Source organism: Heptranchias perlo, chromosome 24 (assembly GCF_035084215.1).
Source record: "Heptranchias perlo isolate sHepPer1 chromosome 24, sHepPer1.hap1, whole genome shotgun sequence".
NCBI lineage: Eukaryota > Metazoa > Chordata > Chondrichthyes > Hexanchiformes > Hexanchidae > Heptranchias > Heptranchias perlo.
Window position 1 is genome coordinate 40,126,998 of NC_090348.1, and position 17,548 is coordinate 40,144,545.

At 41.5% G+C, this 17,548-nt stretch overlaps 1 protein-coding gene across 2 annotated transcripts in view; it reads right to left on the minus strand.

The window, feature by feature from the left end:
• usp6nl (USP6 N-terminal like) overlaps positions 1 to 17,548 on the minus strand; it is a 194,319-nt gene that overhangs the window by 103,031 nt on the left and 73,740 nt on the right. The window lies entirely within an intron of this gene.

Below are 17,548 nucleotides of genomic sequence, written 5' to 3' on the forward strand. Positions count from 1 at the left end.
TGGGGAGTCAGGAGGTGAGTCACTCGCCGCAGAAAACCCAGCCTCTAACCTGCTCTTGTAGCCACAGTATTCATGTGGCTGGTCCAGTTAAGTTTCTGGTCAATGGTGACCCCCAAGATGTTGATGGTGGGGGATTCGGCGATGGTAATGCCGTTGAATGTCAAGGGGAGGTGGTTAGACTCTCTCTTGTTGGAGATGGTCATTGCCTGGCACTTGTCTGGCGCGAATTTTACTTGCCACTTATCAGCCCAAGCCTGGATGTTGTCCAGGTCTTGCTGCATGCGGGCACGGACTGCTTCATTATCTGAGGGGTTGTGAATGGAACTGAACACTGTGCAATCATCAGCGAACATCCCCATTTCTGACCTTATGGTGGAGGGAAGGTCATTGATGAAGCAGCTGAAGATGGTTGGGGTAGGACACTGCCCTGAGGAACTCCTGCAGCAATGTCCTGGGGCTGAGATGATTGGCCTCCAACAACCACTACCATCTTCCTTTGTGCTGGGTATGACTCCAGCCATAAGAGAGTTTTCCCCGATTCCCATTGATTTCAATTTTACTAGGGCTCCTTGATGCCACACTCAGTCAAATGTTGCCTTGATGTCAAGTGCAGTCACTCTCACCTCACCTCTGGAATTCAGCTATTTTGTCCATGTTTGCACCAAAGCTGTAATGAGGTCTGGAGCTGAGTGGTCCTGGCAGAACCCAATCTGAGCAGCGGTGAGCGGGTTGTTGTTCAGTAAGTGCCGCTTGAGAGAGAGCTGTTGATGACACTTTCTATCACTTTGCTGATAATTGAGAGTAGACTGATGGGGCGGTAATTGGCTGGATTGGATTTGTCCTGCTTTTTGTGGACAGGACATACCTGGGCAATCTGTCAGGTAGATGCCAGTGTTGTCGCTGTACTGGAACAGCTTGGCTAGTGGCATGGCTAGTTTTGGAGCACAAGTCTTCAGCACTACCGCCGGGATGTTATCGGGGCCCATAGCCTTAGCTGTATCCAGTGTACTCAGCCGTTTCTTATCACAGAGTGAATCGAATTGGCTGAAGACTGGCTTCAGTGATAGTGGGGATATCGGGTGGAGGCAGAGATGGATCATCCACTCGGCACTTCTGACTGAAGATGGTTGCAAACGCTTCAGCCTTGTCTTTTGCACTCACGTGTTGGGCTCTGCCATCATTGAGGATGGGGACGTTTACAGAGCCTCCTCCTCCCGTTAGTTGTTTAATTGTCCACCACCATTCATGACTGGAGGTGGCAGGACTGCAGAGCTTTGATCTGATCCATTGTTTGTAGGATCGCTTAGCTTTGTCTATAGCATGCTGCTTCTGCTGTTTAGCATGCATGTAGTTCTGTGTTGTAGCTTCACCAGGTTGGCACCTTATTTTTAGGTGCACCCGGTGCTGCTCCTGGCATGCTCTTCTACACTCCGCATTGAACCAGGATTGATCCCCTGGCTTGGTCGAGGTAGTGGTAGAGTGAGGGATATGCTGGGCCATGAGGTTACAGATTGTGGTGGAATACAATTCTGCTGCTGATGGCCCACAGCGCCTCGTGGATGCCCAGTTTTGAGCTGCTGGATCGGTTCTGAATCTATCCCATTTAGCACGGTGGTAGTGCCACAAAACACGACGGACGGTGTCCTCAGTGTGAAGACAGGACTTTATCTCCACAAGGACTGTGCGGTGGTCACTCCTACCAATGCTGTCATGGACAGATGCATCGGCGACAGATAGATTGGTGAGGACAAAGTCAAGTAGGCTTTTCCCTCATGTTGGTCTCTCACCACCTGCCGCAGGCCCATTCTGGCAGCTGTGTCCTTCAAAACTCGGCCAGCTCAATCAGTAGTGGTGCTACCAAGCCACTCTTGGTGATGGACATTGAAGTTCCCCACCCAGAGTACATTCTGAGCCCTTGCTACCCTCAGTGCTTCGTCCAAGTGGTGCTCAACGTGGAGGAGTACTGATTCATCAGCTGAGGGAGGGCGGTAGGTGGTAATCAGCAGGAAGTTTCCTTGCCCACATTTGACCTGATGCCATGAGACTTCATGGGGTCCAGAGTCCAAGTTGAGGACTCCCAGGGCCACTCCCTTCTGACTGCATACCACAGTGCTGCCACCTCTGTGGGTCTATCCTGCCGGTGGGACAGGACATACCCAGGGATGGTGATGGAAGAGTCTGGGACGTTGGCTGAAAGGTATGATTCTGCGAGTATGGCTATGTCAGGCTGTTGCTTGACTAGTCTGTGGGACAGCTCTCCCAATTTTGGCACAAGTCCCCAAATGTTAGTGAGGAAGACTTTGCAGGGTCGAATGAGCTTGGTTTGCTTCTGCCGTGTTCAGTGCCTAGTGGTCCGATGCCAGGTGGTCTGTCTGGTTTTATTTTTGTGACTTTTCTAGCGGCATTGTAAAACTGAGTGGCTTGCTCGGCCCTTTCAAAGAGCAGTTAAGAATCAACAACATTGCTGTGGGTCTGGAGTCACAAAGCCAGACCGGGTAAGGATGGCAGGTTTCCTTCCCTCCCTAAAAGGACATTAGTGAACCAGATGGGTTTTTACGACAATCTGGTAGTTTCATGGTCACCATTACTGATACTAGCTTTTTATTCTAGATTTTATTTAACTGAATTTAAATTCACCAGCTGCCATGGCAGGATTTGAACTCATGTCTCCGGATTATTAGTCCAGGCCTCTGGATTACTAGTCCAGTAACATAACCACTATGCTACCATACCCGATGTATAACAAATGTCCCAAGGCACTTCAAAGGAGCGTAATCAGACACATTGACACCGAGCCAAAGAAGGAGATATTAGGACAAGAGACTAAAAGATTGGTCAAAGAGGTAGGTTTTAAGGAGCATCTTAAAGGAGGAGAGGGGTAGAAATGCGGAGAGGTTTAGGGAGGGAATTCCAGAGCTGAGGGCCGAAGTGGCTGAAGGCACAGCCACCAATGATGAGCCAAAGGAAGTGGGGGGATACACAGAGGCCAGAGTTGGAGGAACGCAAAGATTTCAGAGGTTATCGGGCTGGAGGAGTTTACAGAGATAGGGAGGGGCGAGGCCACGGAGGAACTTGAACATGAGAATGAGAATTTTAAAAATCAAGGCATTGGTAGACTGGGATCCAATGTAGTGAGCACAGCGATGATGGGTGATCAGGATTTGGTGCGAGTTAGGATACGGGCAGCAGAGCTTTGGGTGAGCTCAAGTTTATGAAGGGAGGAAAATGGGAGGCTGACCAGGACAGCATTGGAATAGTCGAGTCTGGAAGTAACAAAAGCACGGTTGAAGGTTTCAGCAGCAGACGGTCTTTGTGATGGAGAGAATATGGGGTCGGAAGCTCAGTTCAGACTCAAATAGGATGCCGAGGTTGCAAAGAGACTGGTTCAGCCTGAGGTAGTGGACAGGGATGGGGTTGGAATCGGTCGCGAGAGAACAGTGGCGGGGGCGGAAAACGATGGCTTCGGTCTTCCCAATGTTTGATCAGAGTATTTGGTTCTTCCAGGACTGGATGTCAAACAATCAATCTGACAACACAGAGGCAGTGGGGGGGTTGAGGTGGTGGTAAGGTGGAGCTGGGTGCCGTCAGCGTACATGTGGAACCTGACATCATGTTTTTGGATAATGTCGCCGAGAGGCAGCATGTAAAATGAGAAATAGGAGGGGGGGGGGGGGGGGGTACAGATAGATCCTGGGAGACTCCAGAGGCAAAGGGGCAGGTTAAAGAGCCTGGGGTTATTTACTTGGGATAAGAGGGGATCAGGTGAGTTATTATTCAAGTAATCATGATCCTACATAGAATAAATCGAACCCGAATACGTACAAGATTGCCACGAGCTCAAAAATCAGGAGACACAGGTTCAGGCTTAAAAAGAGGGTATGTGCACAGTTTAGATTTGTGTACTTCATGTAGACGGTGGCGAACATGTGCGACGGACTACCCAGGGAAGTAGTGGAATCAGATGGTGCAGAAAAAAATTTAAAGGAGAACTGCATAGATATTTAAGGGAGCGGGTGATCGCAAGCATTTATTTTTAGGCTGCAGTCCATTCAGTTGTGTCATTATTTAGGATTATTTTCAAGCCTGGAGTGTGGCATTAAGCCCTACCCCAGGACCTCAGCTCACAATTTAGATTGACACACCAGCATAGTATTGTATTAGTGCTGCATTAGGAGGTGCCATCCTTCAGATTAAATGTTAAATAGAGGCCTTATCATCTGGTTCCTTGACCCCAGAATCTGCTCAAAATACTGCCACACCACCATAGCCACTCCAGTACTGATAACACGACATGGCACAACATTCCTGTTCTTATGAAACTACATATTCACTCACCCATGGTGAGCATCAACATAAGGGATCAGCTATTCTTAAAAAGGGTACATGTAGCACTTGATTTTGTCACACTTCCTGTGTCAACTTTCCTCGAACACATTAGCATTATACTTATATGCAAATGCATAACAAATTATTCAAATTCTTGCAGCTAATTTATTCAAGCTCGATGCAAATTTATTCCAGCTGATTTAAATTGTAAGCCAGTCAAATTTCTTGGAAAAGAGAAGCCAAACCAACTTACTCAAACCACAGATTGTATACAGCCATTTTTCCTCTCAGCCAACCAGCCAATCAGTCTTAAAATAAGGTGTGTAACATGATAGAAACACTAAAAAATTAAAAAATTCATAATAACATGATTAAATCTAACCATTAAATTAGCTCTTGCCTTTTGAATATTTTCATTAATGTTTTTACCTGCAGGTCTCAGCAACTCTCAAAAGCTTGAACCTGGCCATGATACATTTGCCCTGTGCTCCAAATCTGTTACCTGAAGGCAGATCTTGCAGTCTGAGTGCATGCAATGTTTTCCATTTCTCAGATTACAACAGTGGGATATTGTGAACTCAACTCGAAGGAGGTTTATCTTTTCCATCTATTCGTAAATGGTTGGTTGTTGGACAAGGAAATATATCGCCGTTCCTTCATTGTCGCTGGGTCAAAATCCTGGAACTCCCTTCCTAACAGCACTGTGGGAGAACCGTCACCACACGGACTACAGCGGTTCAAGAAGGCGGCTCACCACCACCTTCTCGAGGGCAATTAGGGATGGGCAATAAATGCTGGCCTCGCCAGCGACGCCCACATCCCGTGAACAAATTTTTAAAAAATTATTTGAAGATGAATTAGATGGCAAAATTCAGAAGCTTTACTCAGGTAAAGCTAACAGTTTTCTTTAACCACTGTAAGTGAGTGAGAGAGAGAAAAACAGACACAGCCAGAGATCACTTGAGATATAATATTGATCTGACACCCATGCTTGCTTTTGTTTATCTTTTAATTCCAAAACATATTTTTTCAGTGACAAGTCAAGATTTGTTTTAACTGCATAAACATTATTCCAGTTTGTGCTTTTTTGAAAAATGGTTGATAGAAACTGAATGATGAATTTAAGGTTTAAGCTCATATTTAAGAAAGACACACATATAGTCATTCAACTTGTCCTTTCTATTGTTTGTCATTGTAAATCTGAAACAAACTACTGTTTACATAAAAATCATTTATACAGCAGTGGGCAAGGGAAATAAAAATTATTTTCTTTTGAATGGAAAAGCCAAAAAGCATGCATGGTATTTGTGGAAAAATAACGATCAATTATTTCATCAGGTTTTTAATTCAAAAAAACTTATATAATCTTTCCTAAAATAAATTCTGAAATCCTTTTTGGTTGATAGCAAGACTGGCCATTCACAAAAGATGCCCAGTCCTGCTCCTCCCATTTAATTTCCAAGAGACTGACTGAAGATTCTTTATTTCGAGAGTGGAAGCTTCAAGCAAACGTAACTTAAAATAAAAATTTGTGCAACCAAGAAATATTAAGAAGCACTGAAATGTCTGACTTAGCTCAAAAATATTATGCACATTTACTATATCATGGACAAATGTTTAAAAAGTCCAAGATTGCTCATTCTTGTTAGCAGCAGTGGAGTCAGCCAGCTGAACTTCATTTTCAATCAGTGGCTGGCATGAAAATCTCCAACCATGCCACTGAGAAATCTATTAGATCCTCAGGTGAGTCCATGTAAAATATCTTACACAAAAACCAGTGCAATTCTTTCAGAGATCCCCAAACACACACAGCCCCTATAACATCATCCAACTTATCCATGAAGACAACAATAAAGAGGATGGGTGACGGTGGACAACCTGACCTCACTCCTTTCAAGAAAGAATGTTTCAATGAATCTCTCATTTACCCGTTTACCAATTTTGGGGTCGGAATGCACGTCCAGATTTCATTAAAAAAAACATGCAACACTTGAGTGGGTGGGATATTGTGGAAGATAGGGAATGAGAACTGAGAGTGGATTTGGTACACTATAATATTATCTGATTCATCTAGGATTGGCTGTTCATCTCTAGTTTCTAGCCACTATTTCCTATGTAGTTGATGTTTCAATAGTGAAGATTTCACTTCTGATAGATAGAGAAGTTTCAGTTCAGATTAGATTTGTGTGAATATCATGTTGATACTGAAACTCGGCTCAGTATTGCTGTCACTGGTGATGAATGCATGTACCTTTTGAAAATGATCAGTTACTAATCTCCCATAATGATGTTTAAACAAAAAATCTCTCTTTCTGTAACGGTTTTCCTCCTATCCCTCTGATGAAGTCAATTTCTGTCATGTTACCTTTATAAATTCAAGTGTACAGAGCAGGATGATGCAAATAGGCTTGAAACTGACAATGAATAGAGTAAACATTCTGAATGATTACTTCCTCAAAGTATTCACAAGGGAAGACACAAACATGCCCTCCCCCCAAAAAGCACCAGGGCATAATTGAAGACTTCAATATAAATGAGATGGGAATCCTAGACAACCTGATAGGGATTAAAACAAATAGATTCCCAGGGTTGCATGTATTTACCAATAGAGTGCTGACAGAGACCATAGTAGATTTGAGAGTGACTGCCAATCCCCAACAGTTCGATAACACAGGACATTGCGCTCTACGGGCTGTTCCCTGGGACGCACACCGAGACAGATATCAACTGCGACTGGAAGTCCATGAACTCGCTGAAGGAGGCCCTTTGGTCCGCCCGAAACCTGCTCGTCTTCCAGCTGAAGGAGCTGTCCACGAACTAGTCTTGCCGGCTGGCACACTCAAGGTCCAAGAGTACGTGCTGCAGGACGCACTGAAGCGAGGTGCGACCTATGCAAAGGCACTATGGGGAAAGGCAACCTTGTAAGGCCATCCCACCTTATCTTAGAATACATGCTGTACAAAACACAGTGTTTAAATTGTAACAATGAGATCATAACGTATTCGATCTGCACTGTATTGCTTTGAACTGCCTTGTTTGAAATTGTGTCTTTTTACTTGAACTGTGTGTATCTTTAAATGTTATGAAATAAAGTATATTTTGAAATTTAAAAAAAAGACTGCGAATCATTATGAGGTAGCCAATGGATTGCGGGGAGGTACCAGCAGATTGAAAACAGGCAACGTGGTACCCAAAAGCAAAAAGAATGGCAAAACGCACAGGAAACTGCAGACCCATTGGTCTTACTTCAATTCAATGTAAAATAACAGAATCAATTATTATGAAAAAAGCTGAGTAAAACTTGGTAAACAACAGTCAACACAGTTTTAGAAAGGGTAGGTCCTGCCTTACCAACTTCCTTGATATGCAAGACAAAGTGACAGGGTTTACCACAGTAGACTTGCGCGAAGATATTTGATAAAGTTCCACCCAAAAGATTACGAATTAAACTCAATGCCATGGGTACTCAGGGTAAAACTTGGGAATGGATAAGAAATTGACTGAAGGGTAGGAAACAACAGGTACTGGTTAGAGTGGTAATGTCAGGAGGGAGTACTGATTGGAATGCAGCAAGAACCAGTTTTGGGACCACTACTGTTTCTAATTGACATCAGTGACTTGGATTCTGAAACTCAATGCAATTTGCTTACATTCACAGTCGACACTAAACAGGGAGAGGCAGTGGAATCAAAGGCGGCACACCAGAAACTACAGACTGAGCTAAACAAATATACGTGAGTGGACTGAATAATGACAGATGAAATTTAATGCAGACGAGTGTAAAATACTGCACATAGGAATGAAAAATGGGCAACATGCATACTTCATGAATGACGTTGAAACAGCCATGGATTAATTTCAAAGAGACCTTGGAGTCTTTGTCGGCACAATACTCAACATAACCATGCGGTCTTTGAGCAGTTCTTAACAGCCTCCATGATCACTAAATACTTCATCTTTCCTTGCCCGACAGTGTATGGGATTTATAGAAGCTAAAAACTTAGCCCAAGAAACTGTCAGCACCTCATTATAATATTTTACTGCCTAATTCTGTCTCACAAGGGGAAAGTGTTTCTGGACCCCATTGTATTTTACCTGAGTTTCACACTGGAATGGATTTACATTGAAATTACAACATGCAAACAGGCCTTTCAGCCCAACCAGTCCATGTTGATGTTTATCCTCCACACGAACAAATCATAATCCCATGTGCTCACCCTCTTCCCATATCCCTTTATCCCAAGAAACTATATTGTGGATTGGAGCGGCAGTTTGGTCATGTCTCCTACGGGAAAAAAAATCTTAATCATGTTACCATACCCGATTAAAGTATTCCTATTACTTCGGAAAATGTGGCAGTTTTTAAATCAAAATGTGTGGTTACATTTGGGTGAAGGGGGGAGAGAAAACAGTGACTGGCTTGAGTTTGATGAAGGAAGAAGGTTTTGCACAAGTAAATCTTGTGCTGCGCGCTATTTAGAATTGTAATCCTTGTCAAAGGTTAGTGAGCAAATGCTCGAAATCATCAACTCTTGCAATTTCCCTTCTAACTTTTTTTTTTACTTACACACACACATTAATGTATATGTTCTTGAAGTGCAACAAAACAAGGCATTTATTTTGGTCTATAACCTGCATTCCTTTTTCAAAGTCTGACAAAGGGTTTCTACCCAAAATGTTAAACTTTCATTCTCTTTTCAAATACCGATGGCTTTGGTTTCCAAATATCTGACTTCCATTGCAGTGGTGCCTCAACAGGCTGGAAACAAAACAATCTCCCTGGTAGTACGTCGCTGCAGCCAGCACTGTTGGTCGACGGGTCTGCCATTGTTGGCCTGTACAGACCTCTTCTGAACATTTGGGACGGTCAACAGCCAGAATGATAAAACTGCAAATGTGACTTTTGCAGCAATTATGCTTGCATAGAAATGGAATAAATAAAGGTTTTCCAAGTGTAAGTTTTTAAAGGAAGAAATTACACATGAAATGCACACTGGAACATTCATCAGAACGACTCAGTTTGCGGCCATGGCCTTTTCCAACTAAGCAGCCTCTATTGTCAGCCACAATATTCCTAAACCAACCCTGTGCCACATCCGTGCAGGTGGTAGTCATCTGTGTTTGGGCACCCATAGTGGATCCAAGTAAAAGCAGTCTATCGAGGTAACTTATTAATAGTTATAGCAATAGGTCATATGCTCTTTACATCTGATGGCTGCCTTCCCACACTCTTAATTTTCAGTACTCTCACTTTGCTGGAGAATGAAATACAGATAATGCTTTTCTATAGCTTTATCTGTGCACCATTGCTGCAGGATACCTGCTAATGCAGTAGGGTTTCTGGAGCAATACTATAATTACACTGCTAGCCATTGGTTGAAGAGAAAAGCTGCAGAAAAATTGTGCACCCCACAAGCATATGTACAGAACATAACCTCTCCCTGGCAGTTGATGCCTCGTAGACAATCATATGAGAACTGACAAAACAGTCAGCTCTTTTTGATTAGAAGAAATTGAAATACGATTAGAATTTCAAAACAAGTGGGCTTTGTGATGCCAGTACCTGTACAGTGGAAGGCACCTCTTATGCCAATATTAACACACTAACAGCTGAACACTCACTTTCAACAACAAGCTGCCAAAAATCTTGATGCTACACAAAAACAAAACTGTAATTCAAAACTGTATCAATGAGCAACTTACATATTATCACTATATTGTTGCCTTTTGTACAGTACAGTTATAGCTCTGTAAATTTCATTTTTATTTTTATGAAAGATTCCTGAGAATTTTTGGGGATTTATTTTAGATCTTTCTAGCAAAGTACACAAATAATCTAAACATCTGCATTCTGACAAACCTGTATTATATTGCTGTGACACTAACTTCTTGAAGTAAGGATAAACCAGCATAGCCATGGTGGAAACTGAATCCATTACGAAGAGAGAGATTCCACATGATGCAAAAGTCTGATGAATGGGCTTGGTGATTGAAACTACTTAGTTTTGGACATTATCACATTGCTGTTTGTGGGACCTTTCAGTGCGCAAATTGGCTGCCATGTTTTCTGCATTACAACAGGACTACACATCAAAATTAATTCACTGGCTGTAAAGTGCTTTGGGACGTCCCGAGGTCGTGAAAGGTGCTATATAAATGCAAGTCTTTCTTTCCTAGTTGTCATGAGTTGCACTGGGCTGCAGTCTTTACCCCCATTGCTACAAGATAATAAAGAAATAGGTTTAATACCAATGGACAAATGTAAGGAATCTTACAACACCAGGTTATAGTCCAACAATTTTATTTTAAAATCACAAGCTTTCGGAGAAGGGATTATCTCCGAAAGCTTGTGATTTTAAAATAAAATTGTTGGACTATAACCTGGTGTTGTAAGATTCCTTACATTTGTCCACCCCAGTCCATCACCGGCATCTCCACATCATAATACCAATGGAGACAGAGCTCAGCAGGAGTGAAACCACTCAAGAATATACATCTTTGTAAATTACATTTGACTTCATTCCACCACCCCTTCCCTCTGGGCTTTGCTTTTCCTGTGGGATGAGTTTGGTGGTTGCTTGGCAGGCTGTTAAATATTAGCAAGGGAATGTGGAGAAAACTGTGGATATGCAGCGGCATTAATCTGCTGATAACTGCTATTCTGAGAGCTCTTTTCAATTTGGGTATCATGGAAGGAACCTTGGTGAAAAGTAGAGGTATGTATGAGTCTAGAAAGCTATTTGCATGCTGTAACTTTGAGCTGCTCAATTCCAGCCTACAAACCCCCCAAAAAGTTGCTGGGTTTGTAATTTCAATTCTCAACCAACTCATCTGATGAGAAAACAACAATTTATTCTTTATTTAAGGTTACGAATACCCCTATCTAAATGAATTTCTCACCAATTTTTACAAAAAAAACCTCACGTTTCCTCCTTTATGACTGGATAAAGTAGTGCATGTGACACAGGATACCTGATGACTGGCATGGTGCTGCTTCATCACTCCATCCTGTAGTTACACCCGTATGCAACACTAATTCCAATTTTATTTTCCTTTTGATTTTCTCTCCTTGCACTTCTCCATTATACCTCAAAATGAAGTATGATTTATGGCCAGTGTGACACATGTAGCCGTTTTTCATTTGTTACCATCAGCAACAGGAGAACACACAGCCAAGCCTATCCTCAACCAACACATTTCCAGAAGGAAACTAAACAGCTATCAGGACTGGATACTTGACAGATATTCCCATGAAAAGCAAGGGCACTACCTAGTCCCCTTCCTACCATCTCCTAACTACCCCTCTTTTCTCCTTCGAAATAGTGTCTCAACCCCTGTATCCTTCCCTCCCCTTGCTGCACACTCACACCTCAACCATCCAACCTTAAACATCCACCCTTCCCCCCCCAACCCCGCCTGCCACCTGATGCCCCAAGGGAAAGATGGAAATACCAGATGCCCCTGCATCCTCAGTTTTCCTGCTCCCCTCCTACCTTCCCTTATCGGTTTCCCTCAAAGAGGGTTTGTTTACTTCCAAAATTCAACTTTTACAATGAAAATTAAACTAGGATGAGGAAAGAAACTGCCTGTCTGCCTTTCTTGTTAGGTAAGGTTATCAATGGATCTGAAGCTAAGACAAGTAAATGGAATTGCATTGCAGATCAGCCATGACCTATTTGAATGAGGGGTAGAAGTTATGTTACAGTTATATAAAGCTCTGGTTCGACCTCATCTAGAGTACTGAGTTCAGTTCTGGGCACCGTACTTCAGGAAGGATATACTGGCCTTGGAGGGGGGTGCAGCACAGATTCACCAGAATGATACCTGGGCTAAACGGGTTAAATTATGGAGGACAAGTTGCATAAACTAGCCTTGTATTCCCTTGAGTATAAAAGATTAAGGGGTGTTTAACATGATTAAAGGATTTGATAGGGTGGATAGAGAGAAACTATTTCCTCTGGTGGAGGAGTATGGAACAAGAGAGCATAACCTTCAAATTAGAGCTAGGTCGTTCAGGGGTGATATCAAGAAGCACTTCTTCACACGAAGTGTAGTGGAAATCTGGAACTCTGCCCCAAAAACGTTGTTGAGGCTTGGTCAATAGAAAGTTTCAAAATTGAAATGGATAGATTTTTGCTGGACAAGGATATTAAAGGTTACGGAACCAAGATGGATAAATGGAGCTGATACAGATCAGCCATGATCTAACTGAATGGTGGAAAAGCTGAATGGCCTATTCTTATGTTCCTAGCAGGCTCGAGGGGCTGAATGGCCTACTCCTGTTCCTATGTTCTCTTTCACACACACATACCCCTCTTGTTTAAAAAATAAACCAATGGAAATTTTACCTCAAAGCTTTTGACATTTGTCCTCTTATTTTTCAAGATTTGAAGAGTAGAAAGTTCCAAAATATTTCATCAGTACAGCTGACTGAACAGCACCGATGCACCTTAGGAAATTAGCGAGACAGGACATGCTCAGACTGCACAACCCTAATTCAGCTCTGGGCAAATATATGAAGTCCAAGCTCAGACTTTTGTGAAGAAGCCAAACCCTTCAAGTAAAAACTTTAATGAAGACATTAAAAGACATGTGACAATGCAATGGATAAATTTAAATAGTGTTATTGTGATGTGTAATTTTTAAATTTTTAAATTTTGTTTAAAATCTTACTTTGGACCTAGAAATTTCTGCTGAGGATCCGTTCATGGTCTGGGAAGGTAGATTTTTATTGACAGACCTACTGGTGAATCACTGAAGGCAGCAGGAATCTGATGGGCACTGCCTTTTGACTTCCTGTGAGTACAGAGAATAGGAGAAAAGAGACACAACGGCAGTCAGGTTTTAAACAGGAGACTGTAAGGTGCATGCCTGGATTTGGAGCTGGAAGCTAAGATGCAGAAAGTCAGTTTTTGTGGTTGGAAGTTTTCTGGAAAGAAAGGTAATGTCAAAACAAGTCAGCCCAAAAGGGGCAGGATATTATTTTTTGCTTATTTTTCGAGGCGAGAATTGAAATTTGAATGACATAAGTGAGGTTTGTTTACAAATGTTACTTTGTATGTCGATTGCTGTCAATAAAATTAAATAGCTTGAAAATTTGCATCCGGTCTCATCTCAGTAAAGCTTTTTTAAGCCCACGTGTGAAAGACTTGACATTCAGTTCAGATCACATGGGGGTTATATTGTTAAACTTCTATGAAATGCTAGTGTTTAATTAGATAATGAGTAGAGCAGTCACACTCCTGAATGCAAAATGCTTGGAACACTTAAGAAAGTAATCAGCACCAGGAAATATCTATGGCAGACCCAACACTTGTAATATCAGCGTGCGGAGTAAGAATCCTCTGTTGCAATCCCTGGGTCTCACTATCATTTACCTAGATATTGCACAGGCGATAATAATCTATTACTGGAGATAATAATAACAGATAATATCTATTACTGGGGATGGGAGGTCTACTTATGGGAATAGCCACTGACACTGAACCAAAGAAAACATCCAGGATTTTTTTTTAAATGCAAAAGACCTCAGAACATTTTTCGATATTACGGTGCTATATAAACACAAGTTGCTCTTTAGGAGACTGCACACTAAAGTAATCTAAAAGTTTGTTTTTCTTTATTCAGCTCCTGGCCTCCTTCAATTCAGTTTTTAAACAATGTAATTATTTCTTTATTTGTTAAGGTGACTGAACACTGCCCCACCTTTTTGGTCAAAGGCTTTTCCCCAAGGTTGTTTTTCATTCTTCCACTCTGGCTCCACTCCTCCATAACTTTAACTTTGATTGTATTTAAATGTAGTTGTAGATATAGTTTGTTCCAGCTCCATTCCAGCTTCATTTTGGAAGCATTACCAAGCACTCTAGTTTTTTTTCTATTTCACTCTGCCCCAGCTCCATGTTAATTTCTGACTTTTGTTTCTAATAACTAATTCAGCTTAAGTTGAAATACTTCGTGAGCATTTCTGATTTCAGAGAAGATTGCAAATTACAACCTCTGCTTTGAATTGATGCAAGTCACTGATATCTGGTCCTCTATTTAATCTTACAACCAATCATGCACATGTCAAACCAAAATGCTACCAAGATCACAAAACAGTTAAATATTTAAATCTTGAACAAAATTGCATGCCTGGCTCCTCCCTTAACTGATTCATTTCGACTTGCATCAATTTTGTTCCTACTTTTACATAAATGTGTAATAGTTCAGAGTCCCAGAGATGCTTTTGTGCAACCACCGAGCTTTCAGCGGCCTTAAGTGTCCATCAAACTCCCAGCCTATTTGGTTGCATTATGCGCCAAGCAATGTCTTCACCCTCAAAAAACTTTCCTGAGGTTAAAAAGGTGTCTCAAAATGACTGGAACAACTGAAAGATTAATCCAAAGGCAACTAACAGGAGCAGCAATTGAGTTGGATATCACAAAGGGCTGCTGATGCTACTTTGAGTACAAATTTCCTCCAGCAACTGGTAAAGAACTATCCATCCGTGAAATGGGAAGCTGAGAGGGCTATAGGCGACGGAAGCTTTTCTCAGATTGAGTATCTGCATCTGTGCTCCAGTCAGCAGCCAGGTGGTACAATATAATGATGCCCTGTAATATTCTAACACCAGTTTTTGAATCACAGCAAGTATATTACTCACAAGCAGCATCTAGCAACAGAAATTAAGTATTTCAACAAAATGTGTCAAGCAGCATGACCGTTTTGTTTTGCCATCAGAAGCAAATTAGGCCGTTGATTTACAAACATGCAAGGTAAAAGCATCTACATATTTGAGCAATCCATCTACACTGTTCAGGCTCTTTGAGAGCACAGAAAAAAAGTGAAGCACAGACGTTCCTTTGTAGAACAAACAAGCCAATTTCTAGCATACACATTTCCTTTCCACAGCACAAAAGACTTAATTAATTGACGCAGCTTGCAGAGATCAAATCAAATATAGTTATTTATACTCAATGAAGGACTTATCAAAAATTGATGGTAAAAAAATTTGTACACTATATGATCATTTTAAACAAAAACGCTATGACTGTGACACCTGATTCAGTTCAGCATGATCACAACTGAAAACTGAATGAGAACACATTTCCTACTGGCTGAGTGAAGCAGCATGCTCTGCCTGTTCATTGAATGTTCCAACGCAGAAATCAGCCGTATGGCCCATCAAGTCTTTGCAGGTGTTTTTCACCATGTACATCACCCAGTCTAATACCACTCTCCTATTTGCTTTAATATTCTCCTTTTTCAGAGAAGAATTGATGGACTTTGCTTCAACAAACTTGTGGCAGAGAATTCCACATTACACCCAACCTTTATGTAAAGAAACTGTGTCTAACCTCCCCTTCAATTGTTTGTGCTCTTAAATTTATGCCCTCTCATCACCATCTACCCAGAAAATGGAAACAATCCACTTTCACTGTTTATCGCATCATAACCTTTAGTAATTTTGAAGACTTCTATCAGATGACTGCTTAACTTGCTCAGCGCTACTAAAAAAGAAAATCCCTAACTTCTCCCGCTTCTTATCATAAATCTCGGTAACCCCTCATCCCTGGTAACATCCAAGTCAATCTGCCCTGCATTTTTCCATTGCCTTCAGATAGAAAACTAAGGATTCTGTGTCTTTTTTATGGCCTTAAATACTTGAAGTGCCATCGTTAACGGCCAGTGTACGTGCACAACATCGTTCTTCTGCTCCAAATGCAGTAATTGCTGCAACGAGTCCAGTATCACGGCACAACTCACTTTCACTTCAACATCAGCGAACTGTTGCATTTAAAACTGAACTATTCCATTTTGTCTACCAACTTCTCATTTTCAAACCCAATTTTAAAATTACCATATTAGGTATTTGTAACTGCAAAGTTGTAAAAAAAAAACTAAAATGGTTGCACACCAGCAGAGTTAGGGCCTTCAATAGTCCCTGTAGCAAAAAGTACAGCTCCCCATGATCAGCAGTCACTGTTTAAGCTCATACATGAAGAATGACAAAGAAATGGAGGGCTGTCAGTACCTTCAGGAGTTGGGGAAGGCAGCAAATTTGAGGGAACAAACATTTCAAACTGAATTTAAGTACAAAAATGCTGCCTAGCACACCACTCACTATTATGGAAATTTTATATTACCACATTGTAAAAAATTGACATTTTCAATGTACATTAATTAAAAACTTGTACCAATACTTATAGCTGAGTAATCAATGAAATTATGTACAGAATGATTAAAAAAATCAATTTTCCCCAACTGAAAAAAATCCTTGAAAGTTACATGACTTGACATGATGACTGAAGCAGACACTAATGGAACAAGTGGCTAGTCTATTTTGTAGCTGAAGAGTATACTTTCTATGAACAATTCATCACACAAAGAGAAAATACAAACCTCGGACCCTCACTGCAGTCCCCCATCCTGTTAACCACCCTCTTCTCGCAGCCATCCAGTCACCAAGTCACACCACCGAACAGGTTACTTATGGATCCAGTCAGTTCCTTTTTCATGTCAGTTGTAATTATTTCCCATCTGCCTTTTAAATATCCCATATAGCCATTTCCTGCCTGTTTTTCTTTTGCATTGCTTTTCCTGTTGTTCACTGCTCAAGTATTACATTGGAAACTTTTAAGCAGCGCAGAACCTCAAGAGAAGTTCCCAATTTTTTTTTCAGATTTAGTTGTCAAAGTTGTGACATCATCACTGTGTCATGCTAATTTGCTAATACCATTTACAACCTATTGTTTATTTAAGGTACTGTCAGATTCAGGTACAAAAAAATCTTACTTATATTGTAAGGATTTAAATTATATTTGGAATCTTATTTTGTAACATTTCAACATTACAGAAATTCAACATTATAGTAAATGTTCAAGGAATTTTTGGGTCAAATTTCTTTACCCTTGCCACCAATTCCATGCCCCTCAGTGTCCTATTCCACGCTGAGCTGAATTTCCAACCCCATGTTCACTTCATCACAAAAACTTCCACCTCAAAAATATCGCCTGTCTCCGCCCCTTTCTCAGCCCACTTGGTGCTGAAAGCCTGAGCCATGCCTTTGTCACCTCGAGACTCAACTATTCCAATGCTCTCGAGTGGCCTCCCCATCCTCCACTTTCCATAAGCTTCCACTCATCCAAAACTCTGCCTGTATCGCACCATTCCGTTCACCCATCACCCAGTCCTTGCTGACCTACATTGGTACCCAGACCCCCCAATGCCATCAATTTAAAAT